Raw genomic sequence first — 12831 nt, 5'->3', positions numbered from 1 at the left:
CTGGCGCCTTATACCGCTCGGCCATCCTGACATGTGTTTATCCATGCCCATGGAACCACACAATTTCCATAAACCATGTTCTGTATTGCTAATCTGGCCTTGAATCGAAGTGCGCCACAGGATCATCCGTCGACGTTGGTATCGAGCAGTTGTTTTCGTTACTGCGTTGTATTTCAAAAAGGGGGCTAAGTGTAGCTAATTACTGTTAAACGGGTTAATGTTAAGTTATGCAGATCGTTGCAACAATAAATTACTTAATTCCATTTCGTCAAGTGGTAAGTTTTTAAAGGGGTTTTCCAGTGGAAAGTAAACTTGTCTCGGGCTTGTGCATTTAAAATAAGTAAAAATAAGCGAAAGGCATTACAATGCAATCAAAGAGAAATAGATATTAAAAAGGGCATGCCAATCTACTGGGCAAGAGGTAAATACGTGGAGAGAGGGTTTTCCTCGTCTTCGGGGTTTGGTGCACCGTAGTGGAAGTGGACACATACCGTTTCCGTAGATCCCATGATTGCCCTCTAGGGGGAAAAGCGCGTTATTGTTAAATTATGCAGATTTGTGCAACAATAACATAGACTAATCCCATATTGTCTAGTGGTTAGGATACCTGGCTCTCACCTAGGAAGCCCGAGTTCAATTCCCGGTATGGGAAAGACTATAAGATTTCTTAATTAATACTATCTAAGTCATAGACGAATTTCTATGAATTTTCGACATTATTGCAAATTCGTAACTCACACAACATAATACTCTATTTTCCTCTTAGATTTTTCATTTCTTTCCTCTGCCTTTGTGTAACTTTGGACAACAGTTGATAGTTGTTACTGATTTCTCTAATTAAATATTTAATAGTGTAAAGGGGAACACGACGTTGTCATGTTGCCTCCAATACGGAAAAATAACTAAGTGCGGCGCTGTTACTCACAATGTCGTGTATAAATAAGCGTAAAACAATACGTGTATGAAAGAATAAACGTGTATTATATACCGCAAATAATCAATTAAATCAGCACGGAAGAGGCGAAGGCCTACAATTACGTGACCGTTACTTGGCATACACTACTAAGGGGCAACTAAGACAAGTAGAGAATATTGCTAAGAAGGGAACTTACGCTTCAGTTTCTGAGGATGAGGTAGCGGCTCGGAAGAAGGCTGAGGTACACACGAGATAGCTCTCTCAAGGGACGACTAACTATTGTGAGTTGCCGATGGCTTTTTATATGTTTTCCATCGACTGTGAGAACCATACGGCACAGTGTTAAAGGATAGGCGGCAATATCGGGCGGTATCGGGCGATTTTGGGCGCAATGGCGAGGCATAGGCGGGCAAATTCGGGCGGTATCGAACGAATTTGGACGATAGCTAAAAATCGCTCGGGCGACTTTAGGCCATTTCGGGCAATCTCAGACGAACTGAAATAAATCTATTTTTAGCCGACGTGCCGGGACATGTCTTCGTTTTTTTAATTATATTTCTAAGGGGCTTTTTAAAACTAGGTTAGTAAGTGAAAGTTCTGAGTCACAAGGGGCTACAGGTATACGATTCTAGTCTATTTGGAGAAAGGAGGAAAGAAGGGGCTTCGCTAGACGATTCGTTACATCGCTCCCCGTCATACCAGATTGCGTCCCGCAATCCAAAAGAAATTCTAGGGCTCTCTTGGGCGGTTATTCTGCGGGCGGTAAACTGCTGTAGGAGGAGGGCGCGGGGGTTTACAACAACATTTCCACATTAAACCACAAAATCCGAGGGCATAGCAGCCGCGAGCGAGTAAGAGGAAGGCAGCGATAAGTAGAATGATAAACGAGTAGACTTTAAAATTCTCGAACCAATTGGTAAAAGTGCCGAGACCGGCTTTTTCAGCTGCCGAAACGACGATTGCGGATGCTCCTGTGTTTAGAGTTTGGCCCGTCGCGGCATGTTCGTTCATGGCTGCTGTAATGTCGGCCATTACATCCATGGGGCTAACCGGCGTATCTGTATATGCGGGATTAGTTTGATGCTTGTACTCGAAGAAATCGACGTCTTGGTAACGGAAAGCGTCGGCTAGGTCACGTTGCGGAACGACGACAGATGCTTCGACCAGTTGCCACGTGTTATTGCGGTAGGCATACGGTTTATCGTTGAAATTAACGATTCCACCGGCCCAGTAGCATGGTGCGAACTCCGTTAGTTCCCAACCGGATCGGCCGATGGTAGAATTTCCGAACCGCGGCTGTGGTCCACAAATGGTGATGTCTGTCGTGAAAGTGACCGCTGTGGGTGTGCATTGAACGGCTGAGACGATGTTTCCGGTTGCGATCAGTTTCACGCACTGACGGAGACCCAGTTGTGTGGCTGCCAACCATCCATTGTATTGAGCAGTTGAAACAGCTTGTGCGTGTTTGGCGCGGCGCTGGTCGCACTGTATGCTCTGGACGATTCGGATGAGTTCGTTTTCGTGGCGGATGGCGGCATCTTCTAGATATTGGATCCTAGCGTTTTGTCGGATGTTGATGTCTAGGAAGTCGTTCGCGTTAGATGTGCTGTTTTTGATGATTGAAGGCACGGTGGCTGCAGCTGGGCCCAACGGGTACGTGATGATGAATAAATGGTTATCTCCAACAACTGTCCAACTGTCGATCTTTTTGTCGCATTTCACTGTCTGGCAGCGTGACATCCGACGTACATGAAAGTCGAGTTGTTTGGAGTCATCTTGGAGAATCCAGGTTCCGTTTGTTGATGATTCGTACCAGTATCCTACACCTTTTTCTAGTTGCCTGAGGGAGATATCGGTTGTTTTCCCATATGTGTCGATCCAGAATAAGGTGAGGTGATTATGAGATATTGAACCGTGCGACACGTTGGCTTTTCCCAATGGTGTGGTAATTATATCGCCTTCATCGGTTCGGGAGAGGACGACTTCTTCCAACATGCAGTTGATGGTGACCACAGTAGTGGTCCTTAGCCAATATCCTACGTCGTCTGGCTCTTGATTGAATACCCATTTGTTTTCTGATATGGTCATTGGGCTCTCGTTGCAACGCTTTGACTGCCTCATGATATCGCACTCTACGGCTGTTGTTTCCATGGCGATGCGTTCCGGAACGATTATGGCTTGTCCCACGAAATTGATTGTGATGTGTTTGATTGATTTCCATCTGCCGCAGATGTATCCAGGGAAGTTGAAGGCCGCCTTTTTGTCGGTCATTACTCGGTAGTCCACTTTAGTGTGTGAGACGCGCGTGGCAGGCTCGCAAAGACCGTCGGAGAATTGAAGAAGTCCAACTCCGGTCGGGTTATTGCAGTTACATATTGTGGTTTGGAATGCTCTTGTCGATGAGAGCAGGAGGGTCAGCGCGATAAGGATCAGCATGATCTGGGGAATCATAAAAAACATTTTTGTTTAACTACCATGTTTTTTGGCAGTCCTTTTCTTTTTTTTTTTTTTTTTTTTTTTTTTTTTTTTTTTTTTTTTTTTGTTTGGAATGTAGTTATCCAGGGTTTAACATATACGTATAGAGATGATAAGGAAGGATAAACGGGAACGAAATATTATTAATAGTATGTAGAATGAATCGTAGTTGTGGAATTTTGTGAATACTAAACAGAATCTAATCAGAGTCGTAGCTTGCCGCATTGGTACCGCAGTGGTCTGCCATGCCAATGGTGCAGGCTGGACGTGGGTTCAACCCCCACAAACCCGCATCTGACGACTGGGCCTTAAACAAGAAACCCTGTTGTTCAGGGGTTTTTTTTATGTGGTATTTTGGTTCTATTTGGTTGAATTAGAATTTACTTCTATATATTTTGCACTTAAAAAAATTTTTTTTTTTTCTTTGAAAATCGGAAATAAGGTAACTTAAGAAAATGGCGTAAACTAGGATTGGGAAAAAAAAAAAAAAAAAGGAACGGCAACGTTGTAAATCAGAGGATAGTAGTTGGAAAGGAGGATCACAATAGGCTTGAAGAGACGTGGCACTGTTGCTAAGGGGGAATGGGGAACGAAAAACTCATGAAGAAACAATAGAGACGGGGAAGGAGAGGGAATGGCCTACAGAGCTGCTGTGACGTACGTTCGCGTACGCTGTCGTATCCGTTTTTATTCTAAACATCCTGAACGGTGGGTGGAAGGAAGGGTGTAAGGGGGGTAGAAGGTTCGTAGGGGCAGAGTTTACACGTAGGGGGGGGGTATATTAAACTTTTGTGGGGGCGTGAAGAGGGCCCTGGTAGGGTGGCTAGTGGGGAGTTTGTCTAAGTAATGGGGGTGTTTGACTTGTATCCGTTTACATCCGGAGCATCTTACGGGGTGGCGAGAAGGGGGTTGGTCTGCGTGATCGTCGTGTCACGCGTGTAAAAGTGGGGACATGGGGTTACCATGGAAAATGAATGTCGGTATTATTTTTATTTGTATGGCTATCAAGGGAAGGCGTGGAAAACATAGAGGGCGCAACATATTGTTGCCCGCGGCGTATCCCCGGAATAGAGAGAAAGATGTTTGGAAAGAGATGGTTGTGTGACAACCTTTTTTTTTTTTTTTTTTTTTTTTTTTTTTTTTTTTTTTTTTGAACCTTCCTTTTTGTTTGTTTGCGTTAATTTTTTTATTTATTTTGATTTTTATTTTTTTTTTTTTTTTTTTTTTTTTTTTTTTTTTCGACAAGAAGTTAAGATGGGTTTTTTTTTTTTGTAGGTTTTTGTTTTTATTTTCTGTTATTTAGAAGAACAACACAAAAATCATGAGGATGGTAACAACAATTAACAACATAAACTCCCTTTTGGTGGGGAGCCATTCTTGGCCGGTTGCCGGTTTGCTCTCTTGAGCCTCTATCGCCTTCTTCGCCTTATGGATGAAGTTGTGCGGGGGCCACTCCATCGTAGGCAGGCCGAACGGCGTCCATTGGCGTTTGCTAGTGCCGTTCTTCAGACGGGCCACATAGCGGTCGAGGGCTAGAAACTTTCCCCAGTCGGTGTTCCCGAATGGGTCCTCGGTGAGGTGGTTCAGGCTACCGGGATTGGAGAAGTAGGCGTCTAGGTCGTCGTCAGAAAGACTTCCGCCTATCTTCTCGGACGGGGAGCGGTCATCCGGCAGGCTAGCCGTCTCGTCGTTGTCGTCGGAGTCTTCTAGGTCGATCGTACCGCTAAGGGGAGTCCCCGTCTTCCAGCAGTTTTCGATGAAATCCCAGTCTTCATCCGTAAGGGGTTCCCATTGATTAGAGTGGAAGGACATTCTGCTTGGAAGAGAAGTGGAGGTGAAGTGGATGCTTGTTCGTCGTTTCTGGTTTGCTTAAATACTCCTCTCGTCCCACTTGCAATGTGGCATAGAGTTCATGAACTTGTTAGGGCGTTTTCGTCCGGGTTGTAAACGGTCGCGACGGTCCCACTTGAGCGTTTGTAGCACTTAACCTTTTTTATTCGTTTATTGTTTTTTTTTTTTTTTTCTAAGGTCAAAAATGTTTATAAGGCCGCCACTATTCCACACAGCTGTTCGTGTTTTAGTTTAAATTTCCGCTATAAGACGTGTCCTTGGCCTGATCGTTGACCTGGCACGCAACCGTGGGAGGTTTTCATCCGGATTTTCAATAGGAGTATTGCACACGTGTTCGGGGGCAATGTCTTCTGGGGTTGGCACGGTTGCACTTGTTGGTTCCAATGTAACCACACCCTGGGACGCAATATTTTCAAGCTCGATATCGTCCATAACATCACTTTGTTCCACTATATTCTGGTCGGAGTCGCTTTCACTATCGGATTGTTCCTCTACACGAGTTTGAGTAGCGATGTGCTTCCGGAATCTGTCATTTGGTTCGACCGAAGACTCGACGTCTGGCATGGGTTCGTCCGTCCATAACATAGTCTCGTACAGAGGTTTAAGCCGGTTACTGTGCACTAGCTGGCAGTTGTATGAATTGTCTGCTATGTCCACCGTGCGATTTGAGTACACTTTAACGATGCGATAAGGGCCTCGAAATTTCGATGTAAACTTCCTGTTGTCTCCCTTTTGCACAACACGGACATCTAACAAGACTCTATCTCCCGGTTTGTAATCGAATGTTTTTGCCCTTTTGTTGTATTGTTCTTTTTGGCGTTCTCTGGCTTTCTCGTTTTCTTCCCGTGCTCGCTGGAAACTGTATCTTAGTCTTTCTAATAGCGTGTCAACGTAGCCACCCGATGACGGTACGGCTTCGGGAACTGCTCCCAGAATTTTGTTTATGGGCATGTTACAATCCCTACCGTGCATCATGTAGTAAGGTGACTCGTTGGTGGAGGAGTGAACGGATGCTCGGTATGCAAAACAGATTTCTCCCAATACATCTTCCCAATTATGATGTTGCCCGTCTACGAGTTCTTTTCTTAACATAGTCGTGAGGGTTCGGTTAAATCTTTCCGTTTCCCCATTGCTTGCCGGGTTATAAGCCGTAGTGAATCTTTGTTCGATGTTAAGTTTTTTGCAAAAATATTTGAAGAGACCGGAGGTAAAATTCGGTCCCCTATCTGAGACGATAGCTAGTGGGGCCCCATGGGTCAATACCACATTTTTATATACACATTCGGCCGTGGTACGGGCGGTTTGATCGGGTAGGGCGACAGCAATTACGTACTTTGTGAAGTAATCGGTGATTACGCAAATACAGTTATTCCCATTAGGGGATATTGGTTGGATGGGGCCTAAAAAATCTATTCCTATAATCTGAAATGGGAACTTAGCTAGTTCATGTGGAAAGAGGAAGGCTCTGAGGTTGGAGTTAGTATTGGCGATGCAAATTTCACAAGCAGAGCAGTATTCCTTTATATCTTTTCTCATCGTGGGCCAATAGTAATTATTTTTAACTTTTAGATAGGTTCTAAGGAAGGCAAGATGACCTGACATAGGTTCGTCATGCATTTGTTTTAATACTACACGTCGTAAGGTAAGGGGCAGAATAACTTGGGGGTTTAAAATATTTCGCTTGCTTTTTGCCGTCGGTGTTTCGATTCTGTACAGCACACCACTTGTAACTTGGTAAAAGCTAATTTCCTTTGCCCAAATTGGCATATTTTTTTCGTCCTCTTCTGAAAGAACTCCTTCATCTAGATATTTCTTTATTGCTTGACATAGTGGATCTTCTGTTTGGCTAGCTATGATATCTATTTCTACGTTATTCTCATGGATGTGGGCGACGCGAAGGCGTGACAGGCAATCGGCGTTTTGGTGCACCCGGCCTGGTCGGTACTTAATTTTGTAATTGGTACCGGCTAATAAGATAGCCCAACGGCCTAATCTGCCGTTGTTGTCTTTTTGTTCTTCTAACCATTGGAGGGGGCGGTGATCGCTAATCACTGTAAATGGCTTATCTAGTAAGTAGTGTCGGAAATGTTTGATAGAGAATACAACGGCTAATGCCTCTTTTTCTACTGTGGCGTATTTTTGTTCGGCCGGTTTTAGTTGCCGACTTGCGTATGCTATGGGTTTCTCTACACCGTTCTGTATCTGTGAGAGGACCGAGCCAATACCGTAATCGCAGGCATCGGTGAATAATAAAAATTCGAGATCAAAGTTAGGGTAGGCTAATAGTGGGGGAGTGATTAAACATGTGCGGAGTTTTTCGAAAGCTGTTTGGTCGTCATCAGTCCAAACGAAGGGCTTGTTTAGTGCATTTTTATGAGTTTTTGCGGTCAATGGTTGGGCAGTTGCCCCGAAATTTTCAATGAAACGTCGGTAATATCCTGCTAGGCCTAAAAACGATCGCACTTCTTCTGCTGAAGTTGGAGTTTTATAGTTGGCGATTTTGTCTATTTTATCTGGGTCAGGACCGATGCCATCGGTAGAAATGATGTGCCCAAGGTAATTTACTGATTGCTTCATAAATTGACATTTCTTGAGTTTTAATTTTAGTCCCGCGTTTTTAATTAAAGAAAAGACTTCTCGAATGTCGCTTAGATGACTTTCGAAGGAGTCGGAAAAAATAATTACGTCATCCAAATATACTAGGGCTTTTTGTCCTGCTACATCTCGAAGTATATGGTTCATTAATCGTTGGAAGGTAGCCGGCGCATTACACAATCCAAAGGGCATTCTAATGAATTCGTAGAGATTATTTTCAACGATAAAGGCAGTTTTTTCTTTAGATGATTCTTCTAGCTCGATCTGCCAATAGCCTGAAGCCAAGTCCAAAGTTGTGAAAAACTTCTTTCCGTATAGACGGTCTAGAGTGCTATCAATTCTCGGAAGTGGATAAGAGTCTTTTTTTGTTAAATTATTTAGTTTCCTATAGTCGATGCAAAAACGCATCTCTCCTGTTTTCTTAACTACCAAAATTACTGGTGCTGCCCATGGGGATGTGGAATGCCTTATTACGTTTGCTTGCAACATTTCTTTTATCTGTCTCTCTAATTCCTCTTTTTGGCCTTGGCCTGTGCGGTAAGGTCGAAGTCGAATAGGCCCTTTTCCCTCTGTGTCGATGAAATGTGTGATTAAACCAGTACTTCCTAGCCCAGAGTCTTTTGTCGCGAATAAGTCGGTAAATTCTTTGAGAAGTGCCGCCAAGGGTTTTTTATATTGGGGGTCTACATCTGGTTCGGGTACGCACTCTTCGTCCTGAGAATTCACCAGGGAAGCAGACTCTTGACCTGATGAAACTTTGCCTATCAGTTGACAAGAGAATTCTACTTCTCCTAAGGAACTATCTCTCGGCAGAGTATGTGCCCTATTAGATTTATTTTCCACGACGATCTGATATTTTCCGTTATCTTTTCTAGCGTTGATAAAATTGCCTATAAATATTCCCTCGGGTAAATCCATACCCTGGGAAAACAAGAATAGAGTATTGGTGTCCATGTTATCACCATTTTCCTTAAATGTGGCCTCTACAACTTGCGAAGATCTGGGGGCAATTAGAACCCTCTTGACTAAGGTCATTGCTATTTTAACTGTCGGCTCTTGGTTTTCTGGCAATAACCTTTCCTGCTTGATTTTTTGATTACTTCCTGGTCCGTCACGGGCAAGAAATATAGTTTTAGAGCGGCCATCAAAAATAAACTCGTGTTTGTCTGCGGCGTCCAAACCCAATATACATGCTTCAGATATACCGTTCGTGACGATAAATTCTTGTTCTAGTATATTGGCGCCGTAAACCATGGGTAGGGAAACTAACCCTAACGTGAACAATTTCTTATTGTGCACATCGTATAACTCTACGTCGGACTCAGAGCAACTTAGTTGATGTTCCAACGCCATTTGATTAAAAATATCTATATGTAATAGGCTTCTGGCCGCGCCAGTATCGAACAATGCTTTGAACGGAATATCATGAATTTCTATCGAAAGTCGTGGGGCTGCTGATTTACTGAATGCTGTAATTTTTGCGACTGATGGTAACATTTCGGGGCTTACTGACCTATTCTCCGTCGACCCCACTCTATGGCCGGCCCTTATTCGTTTCCCTGATTCATAGAGTCATTAGTTTCGTTGGATCTTATTAAGTTTCTCTTATTGGGACAAAACTTTGCTATATGGCCCAATTGTTGGCAAACATAACAGGTAGGTGGCGTGCCTGGTGCTGTCTGCCGTTTTAGATAGCGGAAGCAAGATTCGATGCTATGGTTAGTGAGACCGCAGTTGGAGCACCCTACGGCGTTTTGCATTGGCCTGTTTTGTTGGGGAGGTTGCTGACCTGAGATATTTTCGTCGCCTTGGCCGAAGGCGTTTGTGAATGGCTGGCGGAATCCGTTTGTTTGGTTTTGGCGAGTGAAAGTGTTGCGCGGGGCGGGGTTAGGGAAACTGACTTGCTTTGATTGGTTTGGGAAATAATTGGAGTTGCTTCTTATTGGTTGGCGGGTTCCATTCTCTTGGCGGAAGTTTGTTCGCATGAGGTTGCCGAGATTTGTGATGATATCCGTTAGGCGATCGATTTTGTTGTTTAAATCAGGAGATGTGTTAGTTTCTTGCCGAGTGGGCTCCGTGGTGGCTATCTTCAGGGTAGAGGCGATAGAGTTAATGTGGTCACTTTGTTTTTCGATTGCTTGTAGTATCGCTGTATCATTTTGTGTACTGGTTACTGCGTTGACAAATATTCGTTTGTCTTTTTCTATTGTGTCCGACTGGACGCGCTTGGCGTATTTCTGTGTGATAGACACCAATTCTTCGAAGCTAGACACCATTTTGTGTCTTACAATGTTTTGTAGTTCAGGTTCGAGCCCTTGTAGAAATTTTTGCCGAAGTAGTCTTAATTGAGTTGTTTGTTCTTCTGGCGTTTCTTGACAATTAGAGGGATAAGCTCGTTTATAGAGGGTTTTTAATCTATAGGCGTAGTTTAAAATATTTTCTTTTGGTTTCCGCTGAATTTCGTCGAACTGGCTTTGGTAAAAGTCGATGTCTTCGGAACCGTGGTAATTTTCTTGGAAGAGTTTTTTGATGTCTTCGTACTCGTAAGTATCGCTGGATTCCAAGATATTCTGCAGTAAGTCGTAAGCTTCGCCTGACATTTTAGTTGACAGCAAGCTGATTATTTCGGAATTGTCCCAGTTGGACATATCCACGACGTTGTCGAAAAGTTTGATCCAGCGGTCGAAGCGAACGGCGGGACTTCCCGAAAAATTTTGTAGTTGATTCAGCATGGTGATGGCTTCCCTGCCTTTTCGTTGTTCGGTTTTACGGTAAGTATGTGATGGTGATGCCATTTCTTGGTTGTTCTGGGCACTGTGATTGTGGGCCTTTGTTTCCTTGAATAACTGCTCTTGGTCTGTAGTCCTCTTGGTGGGTGAGTGGTCACCGAGGTATCCCCAGGCGTTTGTTTGTTCTTCGGCTGTCTGATAGTCCGCTCCCTTTGGGTACAATGTGTGTGTGTCGTTTTGGTTTAGAGGCTGAGCTCGGTTAGTATCAATCCCGATAGTGTAAGAGTTTTGTATTTCTTGTGGCGGGCAATAAACTGGACGGTTTGTATTTGGATTCCGAGGAATTGGATTTTGGCCTTCACTGGCGGTGGGAGAACTGTGACGCGGCTGAGGTTTAACAAGGGGTTGATCAATTGTCTGATTCTGGTACAAATTAGCGTGATTGCTATCTGATGCTTGGTGTTCAGAGTCGCTGCAAGGGTTTCGAGTGGCCGTATGAGAGAGTGGGTTCCTTGGCGTGTCGCGTGCTTGGGGTTGGCTTGCTTCCGGAGCACGTTTGTGTATGTCTGCGCTGTTTGCACGAATTGGCCCGTTACTTTGATGAATTCGATGATTGATTTGATTTCGGTTAAGGCAGCGGTCACAAATGCACACAAAAGGGCTATCAGATCGTTCGCTTGCTGTTGTGTGGCTTTTTGGGCTTCCGCGAGTTTCGTTCTCCCTACGAGTTTGGTTAATTTGCGCAATAGGTCGGAAAAGTGAGGTGGAAGTGGAAAATGGGAGTGTTGATCGCAAATCCCCAGGTATGCGCGCTGAATGGCTTGTCGAAGTGAGTGGATTTGTTGTTCGGACGGAATGTCCTCTAGTATCGTTGTGATATAGCTGATTATTGCACTGGCTTGCGGGTATGCCGGCCGTATACGTTGTAATTCCTGCCGAAGTATATGGGCGTATTGATTGTGTAGTGTCACGATGCTGGTGGTGATTATCCACTTTTCCATGCGTTGGTTCGGCTTTGAGTGGAAACTCGATTATGTCGGTGCCCTCTTCCTCTAGGCCGATAGCGTTGCTGTGTTGGCCTAGCGCTGCAAGGATGCCTTCGATACCGACGTAAGGTACAAAAGGTATAGGATTGTTAATGACTTCTAACGTGGAGTTGAGCGGGTGTGATGGGATATTTGCCGGTGATGTGGTGGTATTTGGTGGTGCAATGTGGAGGTGACCTGAGAGGCGATCGACCAACTCGAAGAATGAATCGGAAGCGGTAGGAGAGGGATATGGAGTGTTAGGATTTTTGTTGGCTTCTAGGCTTCCGCTGACAGTTTCGTCCGTGTGTTTGTCTACTAAATCGAGGTGGGGTATGATAGTTTCGTTGTTCCCTATGCTGATCTTCTTGACTTGTTGATCGGTGATAGTTTCTTCTAGAACCGAGTTGTTTGTCGGGACGTTGCTTTGTGTTTGGCCTGCTTCGTCAGTTGCTAGACGGATGTTTGAGGTTTCGCTTACACTACGTGATTCAGGAATACAGGCGGTCTGTGTCGCCGGGGCAATAGGGCTTAGTTCGGTAGCTATGGTTTCTATTTTGGTATACTCTCCGTGTGGAATTTCACAGCTTATTGTTAAGTTAGACTGTTTTGTCGATTTCTTTGGTGAAAAGAAATTAGCAATTTTATCTACCAGGGATAGGTTTGTTTTATTGGTTTCTTGGATACGTATCTTCTTGGAACGTATAATAGCTTCGGGGTTATCTACTTGACTCAAAGGTACGTAATTGAGTGTAGAACGGGTAGATCTCTTTCGGAAGGGTAAGGGGTTAAAGGTCATATAAGTCTCAGACTGAGTTAATTCAGTTGCGGAATTTGGGTTATCAAAAACTGTCGTAAAAATGTTATCAGATTTGCTAGTTTTTTGGAAAAATGTACGTTTTGTCTTAGGCTTAGCACCTGTATACAACGACATTGTCAGTGAGTTCAAAACCCGCTGCCACCAGATGTAAAGGGGAACACGACGTTGTCATGTTGCCTCCAATACGGAAAAATAACTAAGTGCGGCGCTGTTACTCACAATGTCGTGTATAAATAAGCGTAAAACAATACGTGTATGAAAGAATAAACGTGTATTATATACCGCAAATAATCAATTAAATCAGCACGGAAGAGGCGAAGGCCTACAATTACGTGACCGTTACTTGGGCATACACTACTAAGGGGCAACTAAGACAAGTAGAGAATATTGCTAAGAAGGGAACTTACGCTTCAGTTTCTG

General features: G+C 44.0%; 1 non-coding gene across 1 annotated transcript; it reads left to right on the top strand.

The window, feature by feature from the left end:
* The first annotated feature begins 580 nt into the window (after window positions 1–580).
* On the top strand, window positions 581–652 carry Trnae-cuc (transfer RNA glutamic acid (anticodon CUC)). Its single transcript has one exon. It is a non-coding gene; the product is annotated as a tRNA-Glu (tRNA).
* Window positions 653–12831: the final 12179 nt, after the last annotated feature.

Source organism: Daphnia carinata, unplaced genomic scaffold (genome assembly GCF_022539665.2).
Source record: "Daphnia carinata strain CSIRO-1 unplaced genomic scaffold, CSIRO_AGI_Dcar_HiC_V3 NW_026453141.1___fragment_2___debris, whole genome shotgun sequence".
In the NCBI taxonomy this organism is placed as follows: domain Eukaryota; kingdom Metazoa; phylum Arthropoda; class Branchiopoda; order Diplostraca; family Daphniidae; genus Daphnia; species Daphnia carinata.
Note: the sequence above shows the minus strand (reverse complement) of the source record. Positions and strands in the feature narration are given on the sequence as shown.